The 20,763-nt window shown below is 41.4% G+C and overlaps 1 protein-coding gene across 6 annotated transcripts in view; it reads right to left on the bottom strand.

Annotated features, from left to right (window-relative positions):
* IL1RAPL2 (interleukin 1 receptor accessory protein like 2) overlaps positions 1-20,763 on the bottom strand; it is a 569,055-nt gene that overhangs the window by 518,320 nt on the left and 29,972 nt on the right. The window lies entirely within an intron of this gene.

The following is a 20,763-nucleotide window of genomic DNA, read 5'->3' as shown; positions in this document are numbered from 1 at the left end:
ACTGGGGGGAGGGGGGAAGCAGGGGTTAATCACCTGATACTCCCTACTGTCTACAAGTGGGCAGGGTCAGAACTGGCTCTAGGCACCAGCAAAGCAAGCACGTGCTTGGGGCGGCACATTTCCAGGGGCAACATTCCAGCCATCCTTTTCTTTTCGGGGCAGTTGCTATCTCGGAGCTGCGCCACTTAGATGGGACGAGGGCGCCGCGCCCCCGGCCGCAGCAAGAAGGGAAAGCTCCAGCCCCGGGATGCTTAGCTGCCAGGGCCCAGCTGCTACCTGCGGAGGCGAGGGCGAGTCCTGCCAGGGAGCCGGGGCTGCACCCACCTCATCTGCGCCCTGGCTGCTGCACTGCCTTGTGCCACCCCTTATATCGGGGCTTCTCTGCACGGCCGGGCGGGGGAGGGAGGAAAGCCCCTGCAGGTGCTGGGAGAAGGTGACATCACTCCCTCCGCTTCCAGCGCCGCCTGAGAGCCCCAGCCCCACCTGAGCCTGGGGCAGCAAAATTTTTTGCTTGTGGTGGCAAAAAAACCTAGAGCCAGCCCTGGGCAGGGTGTAGGTAGACCCTGGCTTTGCTGATCTTCCTCCAATTGCCGGCAAGAGGGTGAACAGGTGGGAGCAGCTTTAATGCCGCCTCCAAAGCAAAAGGGAGGAGGCAAGGAATTGTGACTGATTAACAATTTTCTCTCTGATCTCTCCTTGGGGTGGTATAGCTACATGCCGGCCATTACTCGGGACAGATTGTAAGGATAGAAGGGAGAACTGCTCCAAGAACTGTGTGGTAACTTAATGCCCCTCAGCGTAATTTGCTGTAAAATGTTGATTGTCTTCTCCCACGTCCTTCCTCCCCCCTTAGACGCTCTCTTTCTCTCTCATTTTTAATGAAATGTGAAATGGTTTCTATTTTTAGGAGCAGAATTGAAATTTAGGAAACTTCTGCCAGTTCTATTACATGTGAGTCCTTTTTAAATGCAGAATAGATAGAGAAAAATCAATATACTGTTTTTTTAAAGAGTTTGAAAATTAAATAAAAAGGTTTAGTCTCATTTTATTTGAGTGTCTGTGCACACTGACAGAAGTTTCAACAAATTCTTGATGATGAAAATGATAACTTACTCTGCTTTAAATCCCCTGGCATGATACAGTCCCGTCTGCACGCCTGTCACACACAGCGCTTCGCATTTGTGGGAGTTCTACATGCAGGAATGGCTACAGGATAAACCTTATGCAACTCTTTTGATCAATTACAAGCCCAGTGGTCACTTACCAATCTTTTCCTTGCCACTTAATGTCACTTTTTACAAATGACAAGGGCTCGGGAGAGGGGAAATTTAGTTTTGCGGCTAAACTACAGGATTAGAAATCAGAAGATCTCAACTACTGCTAGACTTGCTATGTGTTCAGGGGCAAACAATTTAACCCTCTTGGGCCTAGTTGTGTTATCTATAAAATGGGGATAAAGCAGCTTAATTTGTTAATTTCTATAAAGCACTGTGAGATCAGGGGGATGTAGAAGTAGATTGCTTTTAATAAATCTGTACTTAGTTTTGCACCCACTGTTACTTGGGATTTTTCAGGATTATAATGGGATTTTTCTTGTAACCATCTGATCTGCATCTGTTTACCATTTCCAAAGACTGTTCAAAATATTTGATTAGCTGCTAGCAAAAGCTACATTTTAAGATTACTAAACGTAAGAGGCTGCATTATTGCATAAATTAAGAACACACAAATCAGGAAATGCGTAATTTTAGGATGAACACACAATTTAAACTATTCCCCCTTATGCATATGTGGTCTGACACCTTCTTTAATTACACGATCACATAATTAGTCTCTAAAATACTCTGCCAAAAGTTAATGTTCCAACATGGCCATGCTGTTCTTTCTGTATGTTTCTTACAGCATATATTTTTTACAATATAAATAATGATGCATCAGGCTACACTTTTAACCAGAAAAACAGGGATTGAAAAATGCATGCACAATGCAGTGGAGTTAGTATTGCCAAAGTTAATGTTCTAACAGCATACGGTACTGAAAAATAGCATGGAATTGTATTGGATGAAATTCATTCCTGTGGAGAGGGCCACCACAAGCCTATATGGTACTTAAAAGCTATTTAGAGGACATGTGTATTGGCATTCTGTTGACCTGCTATATAAGGGTGAAATTCACCCATAGTAATATTAACTCAGAACTGTGTTGAAATGAGTAATGTGCTGAACACTAACAAGAGTTATTTTTCTCGTCTTCCTCACCTGTGTGATGATGGAAGGATAAGGACAATCTAATGTCAAAATAAATCCAGTCAGTGCCAGCTGGGCAGGATTTTCAAGCTCGCTCAGCATTTAGCTAACTTACTGAGGTCCATGGTAAAACTCCTACTTACATCAATAAGAGAAGTTATGCAATTGTTTGAAAATCCCACCATGCTGCTTTTGAGTGATTAAAACCAATGCTATGTGTAAATTGCAGGTTACTTGTACAAAAGCAGGACGACGACTTTAAAAAACAAACAAACAAAAAAAACACCCTTAACTTGCAAAGAGTTACCTATTAATGATAAAACTTGCAAATCGGAAGGCTAGGACGTGCTGTCTTACACATGTATTTTATGGAAGATTTTGCTGATAAAAAATCCCAAAAGAATGGAATGCAATTAAATTTTATCTTAATCTCCCCAGGCAGCAGTGATGTTGTTATATATGTTCTTAAAATAAGATCTCGCTAGCAATAATCTTGTTAGGACTTGTGGCTTTATTATTATGGGGATACCATGACTAGGTTCTCTCTCTGTATCTTGACACTTTCTGAAATAAAGTAATTCCCCCTTCAACAATATGAAAGATGGAACTGAATAAAAATGGTGTGAAGAAAATAATTTTTGTAAGTTCTCTAGTATTTTCCTCACCCCTGCCTCCTCCTTCGGGACACATTTTGTCATCCCTTTTCATTTTTTTTACTTTTCTTCCAGCACAGTTTCTTTCTCCTCACTTCTGAACTGTGAACAGAAATGTAAAGGAGAGGGAGGATAAGAGAAGTTCATTGCATGACTTCTCAGAGGGGCCAAGTACCTACGACTTCCACCAAATTCTGAGAGCTGGGCAGGAAACTCTTTTCCCATCCTGTGGAACTTTTTGAGATTTCAGAAATTTTCCTGTTCTGCATTAGGATGAAACCAAGATCTTTAGAAGTCTCTCAGGGAAAAACAAGAGAGCCATCCCAGAATATCCAGCAGTCAAGTGGTCAGGGCACTCAGCTGGAAGTGGAGTGGGGAACTCTGGTTCCGGTGCTGCCATTCTCCCCCATCCCAAGTGAGTGACCTCATCACTAGACTATTGGCTGTTCTGGTCTGGGTCTCTCAATCTCTCCTGCTGAAGCTGATCCACTGTGTACAGATAAATATTGATTGGAGCAGGGGCTGGAAACTAGTTCTCCCGCATCTCAGGTGTGTGCTGTGTTTGAGCACTGGACTCTAGTTAGTCAGCCTCTCTCTGACCCAATGAATATGGAATTATTTGTAAAAGGCAAAACAGCTCCAACAGGAGGAGATGGAGACAGAGACCATCCCCGGTCAGATAATTCCTGACCACCTCTGTGCAGGAGCTAAGTACTTCCAAAAAGCAGACCATCAGTCTCCTTCCTCCCTAGGCTTCAGAGCCTGAGTTCCAGCCTGTGCCACAGCTTTAAAGCAACTGTCCTCACAGCTATTTTTACAGTGTTCGCATGAACCCTGCTAGCCCCGGTCTGTCGGCCCAGGCTGGGAGGCTTATTCCTGTGGGCTGTGTAGACATACCCACAGTGTTTCTAGGATTGGGATTGAGCACTAATATTCTTTTGCCAGGCCTAAAAGCTGAGTGGAATAGCGCTTGTGTATGTGTGGAGGGTGAGTTTATTTCAGCTTGCTGTTTGCTATGGTCTTGACCTGAATCTTACCCAGCTGATTTAGCATTGCTTAAGGTCTCGGTAGGGGACAACTGGAGGAGAAGGAGATGGTGGAAATTGGAAAAAAAAAAATCACATGGAAAAAAACAAATTAAACAGAAATCAACTCTAGTGTTTATCCTTCCACATCAGATCTTGCACCTATTAAATTCAATTGGCATTTTTCCATTAACGTGGATGGTGCAGACCTCTGGTTGTGTTGTTTTACCAAACTTCTGTTGCTTGTAAAAGTTTATACAAATCCTACGTTCAAGCAAACACTCTCTCTGTTTTGGTGGCAATGAAGAATAGAAGAAAACAGTGGAAACTGGTTGACTCCATAGTTCTTTCAACAGATGCTAGAGAGATAAGTAAGGTTACACATGTGATAGCACAAGTTATGTACTATGCCTCAGCACTTACACCATGGGATCTTAAGGGAAGATGTAGCGGGGTAGACACCCGCTCCTGCCCCGAGGGGCTTAGAACAGCCCAGGAAGGGTCTGTGGCTGGGGACAAGAAGCCTGGGTTGATTGGGGAAGGCAGCAACAGCTGGGGGCATGCCCCAGTCAGGCCCAGCTAGCCTCTAATAAGAGGCTGCGAGCCAGGAGTCCAAACAGAATCTCTGCCTGTAGAGAGAGAAGGGCCTGGCTGCTGGGGAGCCTAACCAAGTGCCTAGAGTGGAGCAGGGCTGTGGGAAAGCCAAGGGAACTGGGGAGCTCCAGCCTGGAAACCACCCAGGCTGTGGCCTAGTCGAAGGCCAGTTAGGTACTGGGGTTGCAGGGGGAGCCTGTGGGTAGGCAGAGGCAGCAGGTCCAAACCCCGCTTGCCTGTGATGAGTTGCTAATATACTGCAGTCAGCCCCAGTAGATAGAGGCGAGATAGTGACTGGGTAGCAGAAAAAGACTGAGGCAAGGTGGGGATAGGGGGTGTGGGTTCCCCTGGGTTGGGGACCCTGCAAGTGAGGGGTTACTGCCAGGGGGCAGCACCCCGGTGTACAAGGGGCACCGGGTCTGGGAGGGACATGGAGGCCTGGCGTAAGCGGGACACCCGCCTGCAGAGGGCACTCCCAGGCTCAAGAAGAACTAATTCCCAGGACACCAGCAGGAGGTGCCGCATGGGTGAGTCCCACACGCTTACAGAAGAATTACTGAGCAATCTTGATTTATGATGTTTTATTCTTAGCCATTCTATTCATTCATTAAATTCTATTAAGGCTTTAGCCACCAATTAATACCAAGGGTTCAAGTAGTCTTTTTCTTAATTTAGTTTAAAATAACCACACCCTAATGGTTATATCTCTGCCCTGAAGTGCAAAGAATCTGCAATATTTATAAATAGAAGTTCCAAATATGAATTAGGATTAATATTTTATTGTGATCATTGTAGATGCAAATATCCAAATAAATGCTTTAGTGGATTTGAGGGCCATACTCTGTCCTTGAATATTAGTAATGTTGATTGCAATAGCACCTAGGAGCCCCAGTCATGCCCCGGGACTCCATTGTGCAAGGTGCTGTACAAAACAGAACAAAAAGATAGTTCCAGTCCCCACTCATTTACAATCTCAGTGTGCATGTACTGCCATTTCAGTCGTAGTTGTATGCATAGACCTGAGAACAGACCACCACTCATGATTATAGTTAGCTACCATGTCAAGATTTCATTCAGCCTTTTAGTCGCAAAAGCTCAGTCATCAGAAGCCTCCAAGGCTTTTCTTTTTTTTACCATATCTAATTGGGATATTTTCCATTAATAATCATTGTAGGGGGAACATTGATGTCTTACTGGGAAATTTAAAGATGCTTGAAGAATTGTAGGGGATCTTCCCCAAAGATGTGTCTCAGGAACAATGATGATGTGTTACTTTTCTTTTGCAGGCTACAAGCTTCATTTAAAATTCAAATTATGGTTTGGAAAGGTTGTGGTATCTGAACAGATTCAGATTAGAGGGTCTGCATTGAAGAATTTTGCACAGCATTCTTCAGTTCAGAGTGTACTGAACTATTTGCTGTTGATCTGGCATGCTACAATACTGTATTTTTGCAGGCTTATCTCTCCATTATTCAGTTAATTAGATCTGCCTCCTTTACAACTCTACACAGCTGCAATCATAATACAATGCACAGAAGACAGAAAATCCCAGTAAATACATGCAATACATGATGTTTGTTGCTCTCTTTTCAAAATTCTCACTTTCTTGTAGTAACTTTGGGGGGCGGGGTGGCTACAATAATCTACCTTACCAGTAATTTCCTTTCCCCAGTTATATATTCTTGTAGCCTGTATTTCTGTCCTTAATAATCTGCGCCACACTGAATTACCCTTTGCACAAAAGGAATTTCAGCAATACTTTAATTTAGGGAGTACAAATACCCATTAAGTAATCATTACTTAAATGGTAATTATTGTCCATTTAATTTCACAGTAATCACAATGTAGTGGTGGGGCTTTTACATAAATTCTGTAGCCAGTTCATAAGCAGAACTCTCATTAAGGTCAAGGGAAACTCCAAGCAGTCATTGGCAACAGCATGTGGGTACCATAATAAGAACAAGGCTTTGCTGCTAGGTAGTGTGGATTACAAGTTAATTAACTTTAGGCTAATTGAAATCAATGGAAGTTTTACAAAAATCAGACTAAGTGGAACTACAGTACACAGTAGTGTGAAGGAACGTGCAATTACCAAATATTTGCGCTGGGCCAAACTGATCCCTAGCTTAGTTCCATTGAGGTCAATGGAATTACACCAAAGATTAACTGAGCCCAGGGTGTAGCAGTAAGCCCTATTAAGTAACCCCATAATTAATGAGTAGTTAGTGTTCATGATAATTGTGCAGTGTAACTCACTGTTACTGACATTTCTTCTAACCTACTTTAAACTCAGATCATTAGTTTTAATCTGCTCTTTTGGTGGTAAATTGCCATCTTTGAACAATCTGTCATCCACTGGCTGTATATTGCTGTAATCTCTTTTCTTCTAGCAAATCTTTGCTTTTCTTAACCTCTCCATTAGGTGCAGCTGCCCATGGTCCTTTTCCTTTGCCAATACTTCAGCATCTGAGAATCAGGTGCAACATCTAAATCTTAACCCATTTCTCTAGATGTGATCACCCCAGCTCTTTGTACAGCAATGAGCTCTTCCATTTGATATACTGCAATGTCTAGTTTGTGTTCCTACTCATAGCTACAAACCCTTAAAATGGCTTTGTAAGCCATTTGCATTCCCCCTCTGAAAGCATGATATGCACTCAAGCAAGTGTTTCTTCCAAACCCTATTTGGGTTCTGCAATAAGACACTTCCTTGGTTAAAACAAGGGTGTATGCTGAGGGCTCACAATGAAGGCCATAGAAGCAATGCACGCATATCCAAGAATTGATTTAGCCACAAAATGGATACTTTTTTTGGTAATGCTGTATGATCCTTTAATATCTGCCACAAGGATAAGCTCACGAAAGCTTATGCTCTAATAAATTTGTTAGTCTCTAAGGTGCCACAAGTACTCCTTTTCTTTTTAAGGATAATCTTTGTGGTTGCTATTAAAAAGACTTTTCACAAACAAGAATATCTGACTTGGATTATGGAGCATCTTAATATTTTTAATAATGTGTTCACACATGTTAAGGGGTTTACCAAATTGGCCTGGTTAAATGTGCATGCTCAAAGTGCCCAAGGAGGATGGAGATGAAAAACTATTTTGTTTATTGCCACTTGAATCCATATACTCTCAGACTTTGATTTAAAAAAAAACATTAAATTCTTATTAAAATCAAATAAAAATATGGATTGAAGCTATTGTGTAAACTACATAATTTAAACAATATGCCCCACAGACCAATAACTTTCCTTAAAACCAAAGAATAAGTACATTTAACTCTCAGTCAAGGATTAAACAGGGAAATCCTTAGGGTTCTTTCATAAGAAATTAGCTTTCCTGCCAGAGATGCACAAATCCTGTTGAACACTGTAGCTCCAGGTAAACTCCAGATACTGTGGGAATAGTACAACACATTGCTGAAAGTTTGAAAATGTACAATCAGTTGGGAGAAAGTGATCTGACATTAAGTGTTCAATTTCTTCAAGGACCCATTTTTCAAAAGTGAAATTTACACAAAACTAATCACTTTTCTTGTAAGTGCTCACAAAAAATACTGCATACAAAGATCTGGTATTGTAATTGAGGATAAGTTTTATTCTTCATACACAACGAAGTATTGAATTCCTGCTTTAGGGCCAAAAAACAACCTTAACTGTGGAACAGTAAGATGTGCATTTTATATTAAAGCTTGTATAGATTCATAAACGGGCCAGAAGACAGCATTCATTTATGGTCTCATCCAAAGCCCAGTGAAGTGAATAAAAAGACTCAGTGGACTTTGGGTTAGGCCATGAAGCAATAAATTTAGCAGTGGGCACATTGTGCTGAGCTATAGTTGTTATGCATCACACTGAAGGTTTTAGCCACATGAAATGTGATAATAGCCCAGCAAGACAAACAGCCTGAAGCATCGTAGAACCTGAATCCACACCTCCTGAAAGGTGCCATACAGCTGCAACTCCCATTAACGCCAGGGAGAATTGAGAATTAGGCCCTCAGAACTCTCATGTGGTCTTATTCAGTATCATTATAAAATTTAGTTATTTATCCAAGAGTTTGACATTTCAAAAATCATTCCTACAATGATCTAAATTGAACAACTTATTCATTCAAATAAGTTTCTTGTTGCTACTCATCAGCTATTCCTCCTTTCCCTCCCTCCAGTCTTTCGGTAGCTGGCATGGGATCATGCTAACAGTTTGGTTATTTGATATGAGCCCAAGCAGATTCAAGTGTCCCTTGTGGCTAGCTATCTGGCCTTGGTTGGGTCCACCACATATACTGTAGTTATGATCTCAAAATTACCAAGCAGAATGCAATTTTGCTGGCAGAGGACACATTCTATTGGCAAACTGGTCCCTTCAGTGCTCCACATGGGACAACACAAACAGTTAAGAGCATGATTAACAAAATATTTGCTTCAGAGAAAGGGCAGACATAATATGGCCTCTGGTTCTCAGTCTTGCTCTGAGGGAAGATAGGAGAAAGATGTGTGCTATTGGTCCTTGCCAGGAGCAGAGGAATTCCTGGAACTCAGCTATGCTGGCCAGCTTGGTGGGAGTGGAGTCAAAACTATACCCACTTCAAATGCATCTGCTCAGGAGCGGGGAACAGCAGCTCTGCAGAGGATAACTCCTCCCAATATCAGTATGCAGGACCAGGGAATTAGAAAATGCTTTGTGCTCCATTACCCTATATGCCTGTACAAAAAAGTAACTGGCAAGAAGTGGTAAGAGTAACATTTGCTGAAGAAAGCCAGACTTTCAGCAGTGAAAGCGTCCTGCTCCGAAAAAGTTTTATACGTAAAAGCATCTGATGAAAAAAAGACCAAAAAACATTATTCCAAGGAACCGCTATTGTATTAAGCTTTGAATAAGTCTCTCACTCAGGGAGATTATATATGGGTAAACTAGTTACTGAATAAATAAAATAGTTATGAGTCCATTTTCTCTCTACTCTCCTTTCTAGTAACAGTAAATTTCAAGTATTTATCATAATCTTATCAGCATAGAAATGTGAAAATTGTAAATATGATTCGGTAAAGGTATTTTCATACATTTACCAAATTCTAGTACAGACAGCAGCAGGAACAGTGAACTCAGTCATGAAGAGTAAGGATAAGTCTGCCTTATTAATAGAGCTCTGTGCCCATATATTTTAAATACCTTTGAACACATTACCATCTGTGTGTATTCTACTAATGAGCTGCCATGTCTGCTGAAGACAACCAGTCATCCAACACTGATTAGTCAGGTGGAGATTGTTTAGAAATTAAGCAATGAATGAACCCTTCTTACATGGTGTTGAAACTTGCTGTAGTTGGTATTAGTGAATCTCATCCTAAGAAAAAAGGGATTGTGCCATGATCCAGGCTGGGATTCAATTTCACAGATTGGATCAGAATCAAAAAAATCACTGTGGGGGTATCAGGGCTGTAGGAGGCCACATGGGTCAGGAGCTTCACCACTAGTTTCTAGTGCAGCATATAAGATTCTTCTTCTCTAGGAGGCAAAGGCTGCTGAATAGCAGCAGCAAGGACAACAGGCTGTAGTGGGAGGAAACAGTTGAACAACCAGATCCCCAATTTTGTCCCACACTCCTCCAGATCAAGACTGTACCAGTGAGAGCATTTGGAGCACTTGGCCCAGTAGCACCCTTCCCCAAATGCCACATGGGTTGGAAGAGCCAGCAATACCTTTCTGATGATCTCCAATCAATCTGGACACAAAGCCAGCTTGTTCCTAATTGCCTGCACAAATTAGGTCACCATATGTAAATTATAGCATTAGCGCACACAGTACAGCGTGTGAGAAACTGCTTGCATAGAGCTTCCCCACAGAGAGAGGGGCCTCACTTGGAAAATTTGAAACTGATCACCACTAGCACTAGAAAGCTTCTTAGCTGGGGAACTTTGCCTTGGAACTCTGAGTCCCAATGAAGCACTGAACTCTCACTATGATAACACAGTGACTGACTGCTCTGCCATCCTCCTCCCTGACAGACTAATGCTGTTTTAAGAGTAGATCCTTAAGGGGCTATTAGTTGATGCAAAAAATAGAATTCTACTGCCTCTAAAAATATTTTCCTAACAATCTTAAAAAATGCAAGATCAAAATTACCTTTTAAAGCTCCCTGTTGGAAAGCTCAGTAGTAAAGCACAGCACAAGTACTAAATTATTCTAGTAATTATGTTGATGAGAATGCACAACCTTCAGGTGAACAAAACCATTAAAAGAGATCGGGGTTGGGGTGTTTTTTTATGGGTAAGATCAATGAAACATTCTACTATATAGACCTCTTCCATTGCACACCCACCATCATGCTCAGCAACATGTGCATTAAAAGAGTAGGGTTGTTAACACCCACTTCCTGTAACAAAGTCATGGACAGATCTTTGCTATGAGGAGACACTTTAGAGAAACCCATTTAAAGAGGCCTTGAGGATGAGCCTAAATTCACTCTTGCTGGCACAGGATTTTATATTAACATTTTGTTCTGGTGGCCATCCTGCACCCTGGACAGACAAGTTTGGGCAAATCCCCACCGCTTCATTCTCTGGAAATAAAAATCCAGCAACAAAGTCTTTGCCCCTTCATGGTACTTGGGAATGTAGTATTTCCATTTTTCCAGTCAATACCAATGGGATGTCTATCCAGCCACGCAAGTACTATCTTGATCCTCATTGCCATGGGCATCTGAGTAGTGCTGAGAAAATGCTTCATATTTTGGATCTATAGCCAAGCCAAACAAAGAGGATGTGCTTGTTTTGAGCCAAAACTAGAAATTTTTAGGCTAAAAAATTGAAACAAAAAAGCTTTAGAAACTTTGTTTGGGTCAAATGAAACATTGCAAATACCATTTTGACCTGACATTTCATTGTGAAAATGGAGCTTCGAAGCACCTTCAAAATGGTTGAAAAATATTTTCCAGATTTTTCACAGCTGAAACCATTTGCCATATTCTAACCAAACTCATGAATAGCTTTAATGCCCTGGGGGGGGGGGGGGGAGAATGCATTTTTGGCACATTTCCTATTTGTTTAAAAAAAAATTGCCCAGCTCTACATCTGAGCAGCTTTGATCTCAGGTCACATTCTAACCTTCATGTTCTACAGCGAACTCTAAATACATGCTGGAGAGCCAGCAGTTCATATCAGATCTCCAATCCCCCTAGGACTAAGCAAGGCTCCAACAATTCATCTCTTCCTGCACAACAATAGATGGAACATCTCATTCACAGGCATATTTAAATGGGGACTTTGATAGGGACCCTCTCTCAATAGTTTGCATTTTTATTTATTTATTTCATGTTTATGAAGGACCATGATCTCCAGGAGCCTAGCAACCCAGGTGACTACATTCAGGTTTCTCTCTGCTTCCCCAAGTCAGCAACATGCTTAACATGTGCAGATAACCCTGAGCAGTAGAGAGCAGATTGACTCACCCCAGCCCAGATGAAAAAAAAAAAAACAAAAAAAAAAACCACAATGCTGTAAGTGTGCAAAGTCATTGTTAATAAAAATTATGCTGACCTATATTAGAAAAAAAATCAGCCAAAAAGCTTTAGCTTCCAGACTGCTCCAATGACACTAAAAAACCCCACCCCAAACATGGTTTCCAGTTTAGTCCGTTGGTTTGCCTATAACTAGAGATGTAGCACTGAATGTGGACATAACATCCCCAAGTGTCATTTGTAGTACTCATCCTGTTTTCTATCTATATTTTCAGATACTTCTCTGAATCATATCCAAGTTGTATGAACCTCCTTAGCTTTGTAAAATTGGGCATAAAGTGTCGCAAGGTCATGCAAGGAGTCAAGAAGGTCATGCAAGAAGATGAGTAGATTTTACTGTTTTCTGCTGGACTGGAGACACTAAAAATAGCGGTTATTATCATGCTTATTATCCCATCCAGATCTATCTAAAATCTGGAGGCGCAGAGTGCCTGAACATAGCAAACAGTGAAAGTAACTAAAGAGGTTTGGACTGAGTTTCTAAGCTGAAGTCCCATGAAGGGAGCAACTATTTATACAAGCACTAATGCATTGCAGTAGCCTCGAGTCCCTAACAAGAATTGCTAGGCACTGTGTATGTAACACTCAGCTTACAGACCAAAGAGCTCACAGACCAAATAGAAGAGAGTGGAAGGGAAAAGCGGCATAAAGAGGGAAAGTGACTTGCCCAAGGTCAATGGCAGAGCTAGGACTAGAACCCAGGTCTGCCAACCCCAGCGTCGTGCCCTATTCCCAGTACCACACTAGAAGTAGATGGGGTAGCATTCCACCCCATTTAACACAGTGGCACATTTCCAATGCACATTTCACAGAGAGCTCTTGAACTCCGACTACATATATTTGAACAACAACAAGAAGGGATTAATATGCCGTTAAAAAGAACACGAACGTACACAAACACTGAAGTGCCCTTGGAGAGGGCCATTCAAGACTATTTGCATACTAACATTTGAGTGGAGGAGGAGGAGGAAACGAAAAGGTTGTTGGGTTTGCAAAAAGCAAAAAATTAAGTCTAGCTAGATCCACATTTATTCAGCAGCCTGGAAAGTGGAGTTGTTGCAGTCTATGAAATGAGTATTTACCAGAGAGCCCTGGAAGACACTCTCGATCTCTAGGGTAAGTCACATAGAGACTGTGGGTGGCTCTTAATGAGCAATTCAGTCAGTCCCTCAGGTAAATCGAATGCATTTTTTCAATGCATTCAAAAAAACACGCACAACTTTCCTCCCCAAGCTACCTTTTAAATTCAAAACTAGGCTGAAGTGACACTATTGTATTAGGCATCCAACAAGACTTGAGACATTCACAGCAAAGTATCTAGAAGGCCAACTGCTATGCAATGGCGGACACATTACGACCAGTCTCCCCGGGCCAAGCAGAGCTATGTTCTATTTTTCATAATAAAGCCAAAATAATTGCTATTACTTTTACTTCTCTACCACCCTCATCTGAGGATTCAAAGCACTTTCCACACACTCACCAAGTTAGCCTCAGAACTTCCCCGTGAGATATCCTACAACATGGAGCTCTTTAAATGGGGAGCAGTATGCCTAGTGGTTAGCCCACTTGACAGGAACTCCAGGGATCTAGGTTCTTCTCCCTAGCCTGCAGCTGGATTGCTAGATGATCTTGGGCAAGTCACTTCACCTCCCTCTACCTTTGTTTCCCCATCTGTAAAATTGGAAAAATGATGCTGGCCTTTGTTTTAAAAAAAAAAAAAAAAGTCTCATTTGTAAAAGCTTAACTATATAAGCACTCAGCACTGATAATAGCAATAAAGCTTACAGAGATGAGCTAGAAGTCACACTCTTGATGCCAAGCATTTTATTAGGAGAAAATTGAATACACAAAATATTTATCTTTCCATAATATACTTTCCAATTACTTTCATTTTAAAAAAAAGTGTATAAAATCATTTGATGCTGAAACATTGATCTGCCCCAGACACAGACAAGATCTGGGTATAATTATGGTCTGTTGGTTTAGTATTAAAAAAAAAAAACACCACCACCACATTAGAAGAGTCATAGAACTCTGCCAAAACAACTTAAAATCCACATTTTTCACTATTCCACTGCTGATACTTAAGAAAGAAGAGGGTCGATCCTATTATGAAGAACCGCATCATCTACCTGGAATAGCAAATCATTCTGGAGTAATGAGCTAGTGGATCTTGTATCATGGAGCATAATGTGGGCAAAAACTGCTCCTTATTTTTGTCCCATCAGTCCCCTGCTTTGGGCTAGCTGCCTAGGTCACTTAGTAAAGGTTTCACTCTATTATTCCATTTTATATATGGGATAGCTGATGCCTAGAGATTAAGACATTTTCAAAAGCACCTAGGTGCCTATCCACATCTTTAGGCACCTAAATACTTTCAAAGAAATCTGGCCCTCAAGGGAAGTCTACACAGCAAAGGCTGTGCATGGGTTAGCTTGCCCAAGCTAGCTTGAATACAGCTAGGACAGGTAACAATAGCAACGAAGACAGCACAGCACGAGCTTCAGAGCAGACTAGCGAGCTGAGCACGTTCACAGGGCCTTCACTGCTATTGTTCCCTGCCAGCTGGATTCAAGCTTAGCCTCTTGAACTAGCTATGCACAGCTCTTGCTGTGCAGATGTACCCTCAATGACTCACTGAGGGTCACATAAGAAGTTTGAAGCACAGCAAATTGTCATATGGGAAGATATAGAGAACATTTAAACCATGTAAGAAGAGGCCAGTCCAACTGGAACATCCATGCCCAACAGTGGCCCTTCAGCAGAGAGCATCACTGGAGGATAAGTAAGGAGTACTTGCTGGAGTGTGACATTGAATTAAGTGGAAGGCATGGGACGGTTCCAAACCTTGAAGTAGTGAGCTGCTGTATTCAGTTCCCAAACTAAATCCTGAAGGGATTTTGTTCAGGTCTCACATCAAGAGAGGAGGACACAGCAAAGGTCTTAAGTTTTCTAGTATGTGTCACATTCATCACCATGATGGGAGGCTCTCTAGTTTTGTTTCTTGTACTTCACAGTAACAGCAAAATATGCATGCTACTTTCACCCACTACTCACAGACCCCCCCTCCCCCCCCCCACACACACACACAATCTAATGGAGGAATGGTGGATCAACCACCCTCTGAAAATCAACACAAATCTTTGACCACAAATTCCACTCTGGCCTATCTCCTCTCAGCTGACTACAAGTACTAATCGTGCTCTGCATAGGGAAGGATTGATTGGTTTTGAAAGGGCGAGATAATAAAATGATAAACATACTCCCCTAAGGAGGGCATTGCTTCTTGGATCAATTTAGCTCTCAGCTCATAGACAGGCAATTATGTCTACTTTAGCAAGTAGTAGCTGGTACCATAATAGGAGAATACCATGCAGGTCTATATTACCAGCCCTTGCACAACGTATGAAAAGAATCACTTCCTTTTGTCAGTGGAAAATATTTAAACCAGCCCTTCATCAGAGTTGGAGTGAAATTTTAAGCTTTTCTTTATTATAATTAGTTCAAAGAACTTACTTCAACTACCGGGGGGGAGAAACCAAATCATCATATTTCTCTATTTTATCACAATCTCCTGTAGCCATTTCACACACTCCTCCTCTCTTCCCCCCCTAATGTTAGCGCTGATTGTTTTTAAACTGCAGTCAATAATAGATTTCATTACAGACTCCATGTAAAGACAAGGGAGCATCTGAGGCAGCAATTGTGGGCATTCATTGCTTACAACTTTTTAAATCAAATTTCCTTACTGCAGTGCACTTTGCATGGTAAGTGTGATTTTTCACAGCAACAAACAGAACCTAAATCTTTAAATTCCGTGGACAGAAATTTTATGCTCAGTCTTGTATTTAATTCATAATGGCAGTACCTAGAGCTCTTCAAAGAGTTATTGGTTCTCCAGTCCAGCTGAATCACTGATATGTAGAGCTAGAAGAGACCTTGGGAGGTCATCAAGTCAAGCCCCCTGGCTGAGACAGGAGGAAGCAAACCTAGACCATCCCTGACTGGTGTTTGTCCAACATGTCCTTAAAAAACCTCCAATGATGGAGATTCCACAGCCTCCCTTGGAAGCCTATTCTTGAATTTAGTTTTTCCTAATATCTAGCCTAAATCTCCCTTGCTGCAGATTAAGCCCATTACAATTCTTGTCCTACCTACACTATCCTCTTTATAATATCCCTTAACATATTCAAAGACTTATCAGCCCTCCCCCTCCAGTCTTACTCAAGACCAAACATGTCCAGGTTTTTTTTAAAAAAAAAAAAAAACAAACAAAACAAAAAAAAACCACACCCTTTCCTCATGTGTTATGTTTTCTAAACTTATTTTTGTTGCTTTCCTCTGGACTCTCAACAATTTGTCCACATTTCTTCTAAAATGCGTGGCCCAGAACTGAACACAATACTTTAGATGAGGCCTGACACAGTGCCAAGTAGAGTGGGACAATTACTTCCTGTGTCTTACATGTGACACTCCTCTTAATGCACCCCAGAATGATATTAGCCTTTTTTTAACTGCATCAAATTGTTGCCCCATATTCAGCTGTGATCCACTATAACTGCTGGTTTCCGAGTAGCAGCTGTGTTAGTCCGTATTCGCAAAAAGAAAAGGAGTACTTGTGGCACCTTAGAGACTAACAAATTGAGCATAAGCTGAATGCAGCCACTGAATGCATCCGATGAAGTGAGCTGTAGCTCACGAAAGCTTATGCTCAAATAAATTTGTTAGTCGCTAAGGTGCCACAAGTACTCCTTTTCTTTTTACTATAACCACTGTATTCTTTTCAGCAGTACTACCCCCGAGCCAGTTATTCCCCATTTGGTAGTTGTGCATTTGACTTTTCCTTCCTAAGTGAAGTAGTTTCACACTTGTCTTTGTTGAATTTCATCTGGTTGATTTCAGACCAGTTACCCAATTTGTCAAGGTCATTTTGACTTCTAATCCTGTCTTCTAAAGTGCTTCCAAGGCTCCCCTCTCCCCCAACCTTGGGGTCATCTGAAAATTTATAAGCACTCTCCACACCATTATCCATGTCATTAATGAAAGTATTGACTAGAACTGAACCCAGTACTGATCCTTACAGGATCCCACTACCATAGGTCCTCTCATTTTGACAGAAAGCCAGTGATAACTACTCTGAGCACAGTCTTTGAGATAGTTGTGCACCCACCTCATAGTAAAAGCAGCAAAGAGTCCTGTGGCACCTTATAGACTAACAGACATAAAAGCTTATGCTCTAAGTCTATAAGGTGCCACAGGACTCCTTGCCTCTTTTACAGATCCAGACTAACATACTACCCCTCTGATGCTGGACACCCCATTGTAATTTCACCAAAACCATATTTCCCCAATTGTCTTTGAGAATATTACGTAGGTCTGTGTCCAAAGCCTTTCTAAAAGAGAAAAAAAAAATCAAGATATATCCTGTCTACTGCTTCTCCCTCACCCACCATCCAGTAACCTTGTCAAAAAAAGGAAATTGGGTTTGTTTGGCAAGATTTGCTTTTGACAAATCTATGGTGGGTATTCCATATAAGCTTTCTATCATCTAGGTGCTTACAAATGGATTCTATAATACTTTGTTCCAATATCTTTCCAGGTACTATAATGCCCTAAGACCTGGCTCAAGAGATTTGCTCAGCCAGATACTATTAATCTCAAATCGGGGAACCAAAATTAATAGCCACTTTTGAAAATTTGGGCTTACATAATTCAGATCATACAAGAAGTCAGAGGCAGACCTATTTCAGAGTAGCAGCCGTGTTAGTCTGTATCCGCAAAAAGACCAGGAGATGCCACAAGTACTCCTAGAAACTCACAGTCTTCTGTGAATGCTGACTAGTTTCCTTTTTTGAAGGAAAGCTGTAATGTAAACATTTATCCATTATTATTAGTAAAGCAGTACGAGCATCTTAGTACTTTCCATACACAAAGGTACACAATACCTGCCCCGAAGAGTTTACATTAAAGACTCAATTCCTTAGTCATATACATTGTCCCTACTTATGAAGAAAAAAAAAATCATACAATAAAAAACTACTTGACCAAACACGATTTACTCACCTGAGTAAAGGTGGCAGGATCCAACCCTCAGTTTAGACCAACTATGAATGATTGCTACAAACCCTGAGTGAAGTCCTGGCCCCACTAAAGTCAGTTGGCAAAACTCCCATTCACTTCAGTGGGGCCAGAATTGCACCAATGACAAGTGCATGTTTGGGAGAGGGGATTTTTAGAGGCAAGAGGATGAAAATTACACAGTAAGATTATGTGGCAGGTTAAGTTCAGCTTGGTTCATGCCTTGATGGTTGAAATTTGTTTTCAACTAGCAAGTTAGTTTTAGGCCAGAGTTTCTTATGAACGAACAGGCCAAATCCTACTGAGATAAGTGGTCTCCTAAGCAGGATTCAGCCTACTAGCAATAGCCTACTCCCACAGAGAAGCAGGTAAAGTGAATTCAGGAAGAATCCTACGCAGTTAAATAAGTACTTTTGCCTTTCTTCGGGTCTGTCTATTCACTCATACACAAAATGCTAGTGTGGGGAACTCAATTATTCAATAGCTGCGATTAAAGTATTAAATAAACTAGGTTTCAGAGTAGCAGCCGTGTTAGTCTGTATTTGCAAAAAAAAGGAGCACTTGTGGCACCTTAGAGACTAACAAATTTATTTGAGCATAAGCTTTCGTGAGCTACAGCTTACTTCATCGGATGCTCAAATAAATTTGTTAGTCTCTAAGGTGCCACAAGTACTCCTTTTCTTTAAATAAGCTAGTTACACAAGGGCAGCTCAGAAGGAAGTGATGGTTTGAACAAAGTGGATAGCATTCACAATGCAACATGAACTCCAGTGAAGGGGCAAAATGTTTGTTTTTTTTAATAGTTGGTGCATTGTTAGGAAGGTCCAGAAGGAGTTTATATTGACACTAAGAACAGATAATATGATGTGTCCAGTACAGAAATCAGCCTTCACACATCCATTGTCCTTCGCAACAAAATATACTTATTTTGAAAGTATAAAAATTGTGTTATAGCCATCTGCTAGAGCGTTTCTATGGCCCAGTGATTGTCATAATATTCATAAACTAAGCCATAAGTATTCTCTGTGTCCTGGAAAATGGATTAAATCGTCTTCATGGCTGCCCTGCAGACACCCTTCTTGAATCTTGCCTTGCTTGGGACATCCCTTTTGCTTCCCTATTAAGTTCAGTTTTTAAATGGTTGCTTCCCAGGCACTCTGGTGTCTGCACCTACCTTCTGTATATCCCAGCCTAAGTCCCCTGACTGTTCCCACAAGCCCACTGGAGCCTCTGGACATTTCCACTCCTTTTACTCCACTTCTTATTCCAGAAAGAGGTTTCAAATTGATGTCTAAAGCCCCCCTTCTTCCACTCCTTCAAAAAGCTCCCCAAAACCCATTTGTTCCAAAACTTTCCCGAGGCACCTCTCCACAGTCTCCTTCCTGACACCGGTTTCAGAGTAGCAGCCGTGTTAGTCTGTATTCGCAAAAAGAAAAGGAGTACTTGTGGCACCTTAGAGACTAACAAATTTATTAGAGCATAAGCTTTCGTGAGCTACAGCATCCGATGAAGTGAGCTGTAGCTCACGAAAGCTTATGCTCTAATAAATTTGTTAGTCTCTAAGGTGCCACAAGTACTCCTTTTCTTCTTCCTGACACCCATTCCCTCCTCAGAAGTTAATATACATTTCTATTCCACTTTTTTCTTATTTTGATTCCCTCCAAGATCCTGCATTGGCATTTCACTTCACCCTAGAATGATGTGTGTTCACTTTTCTTTATCTGTTTTTTACTATAGCGCTTCTTTTGGGAAGGGGCTAGGCTCTAAATCTGTTCAATATTTTAAATGTTATCATAAATTAGTTAATTTTAACCAAGTGCAATATTTAAACAGGCTCCAATTTTTACCAAAGTTCAGTATTTCAACCATATGAGATCAAGATAGCTAACCCTTCAACAAATGTTGCTATTTGCTCTGGTCTTTTCTATATGCAACTCAATGTTGCCAGCTGTCACCTGGCTAGTGCTATATCTGTAATGCCGCTTCCTCTCTAGAGGAGACAGAACCATGGCAGAGTTTTCCTTAATAAGGTGCATGGACTACTGGGTGCTTCACAGATTAATTGCTGGTGGCACATGGAGGATTAACTGATCACATGGTGCTAGCTCCTCCTCCTCCTCATTTCAAGCTGATAGAAGCTGAACAGATGGGAGGCAGCAGGGAAACAAGAAGTGAAATAGACAAAGTGATTAACTCTCTGCGAAAAGGACACAGCTTTTAAGCACTGATGACAGCTTAAAGCATTTTGTGCCAGGGCTGTGAAAGCAAAATCCTGGGTGGTTGAGAGGGGGCTGTGGATAACTGATCTTTCCGGAAAGAGCAAGTGACACATTTTCATCCATAGGGATCAGTTGGCATTGCTTATATTACTCTCTTTAAAAAAAGCTCCATTTTATATAATATGTGAGTGAAAGCTGAGGTTCTCCTGGACATTTCTTGGTCCTCCAAACTCAGTGGAGCCAGTAGCCAGGGGCGTTGCAGGATCCCAAAGGCCAGCTTTGGCTAAGAGGACACAAATTCTTGGATCTACATTTCAAAAGCTATCCGAGACCCCTTAAGAGGGCCTGTTGTTCAGAAAGTGTTAAGCACCTGCCCCCTCTAGAAATCAAGACTGTGACGAGGTCTGCAAATCCACTAGAACTTTCAGAAA

Source organism: Dermochelys coriacea, chromosome 9 (assembly GCF_009764565.3).
Source record: "Dermochelys coriacea isolate rDerCor1 chromosome 9, rDerCor1.pri.v4, whole genome shotgun sequence".
Classification (NCBI taxonomy): domain Eukaryota; kingdom Metazoa; phylum Chordata; order Testudines; family Dermochelyidae; genus Dermochelys; species Dermochelys coriacea.
Note: the sequence above shows the minus strand (reverse complement) of the source record. Positions and strands in the feature narration are given on the sequence as shown.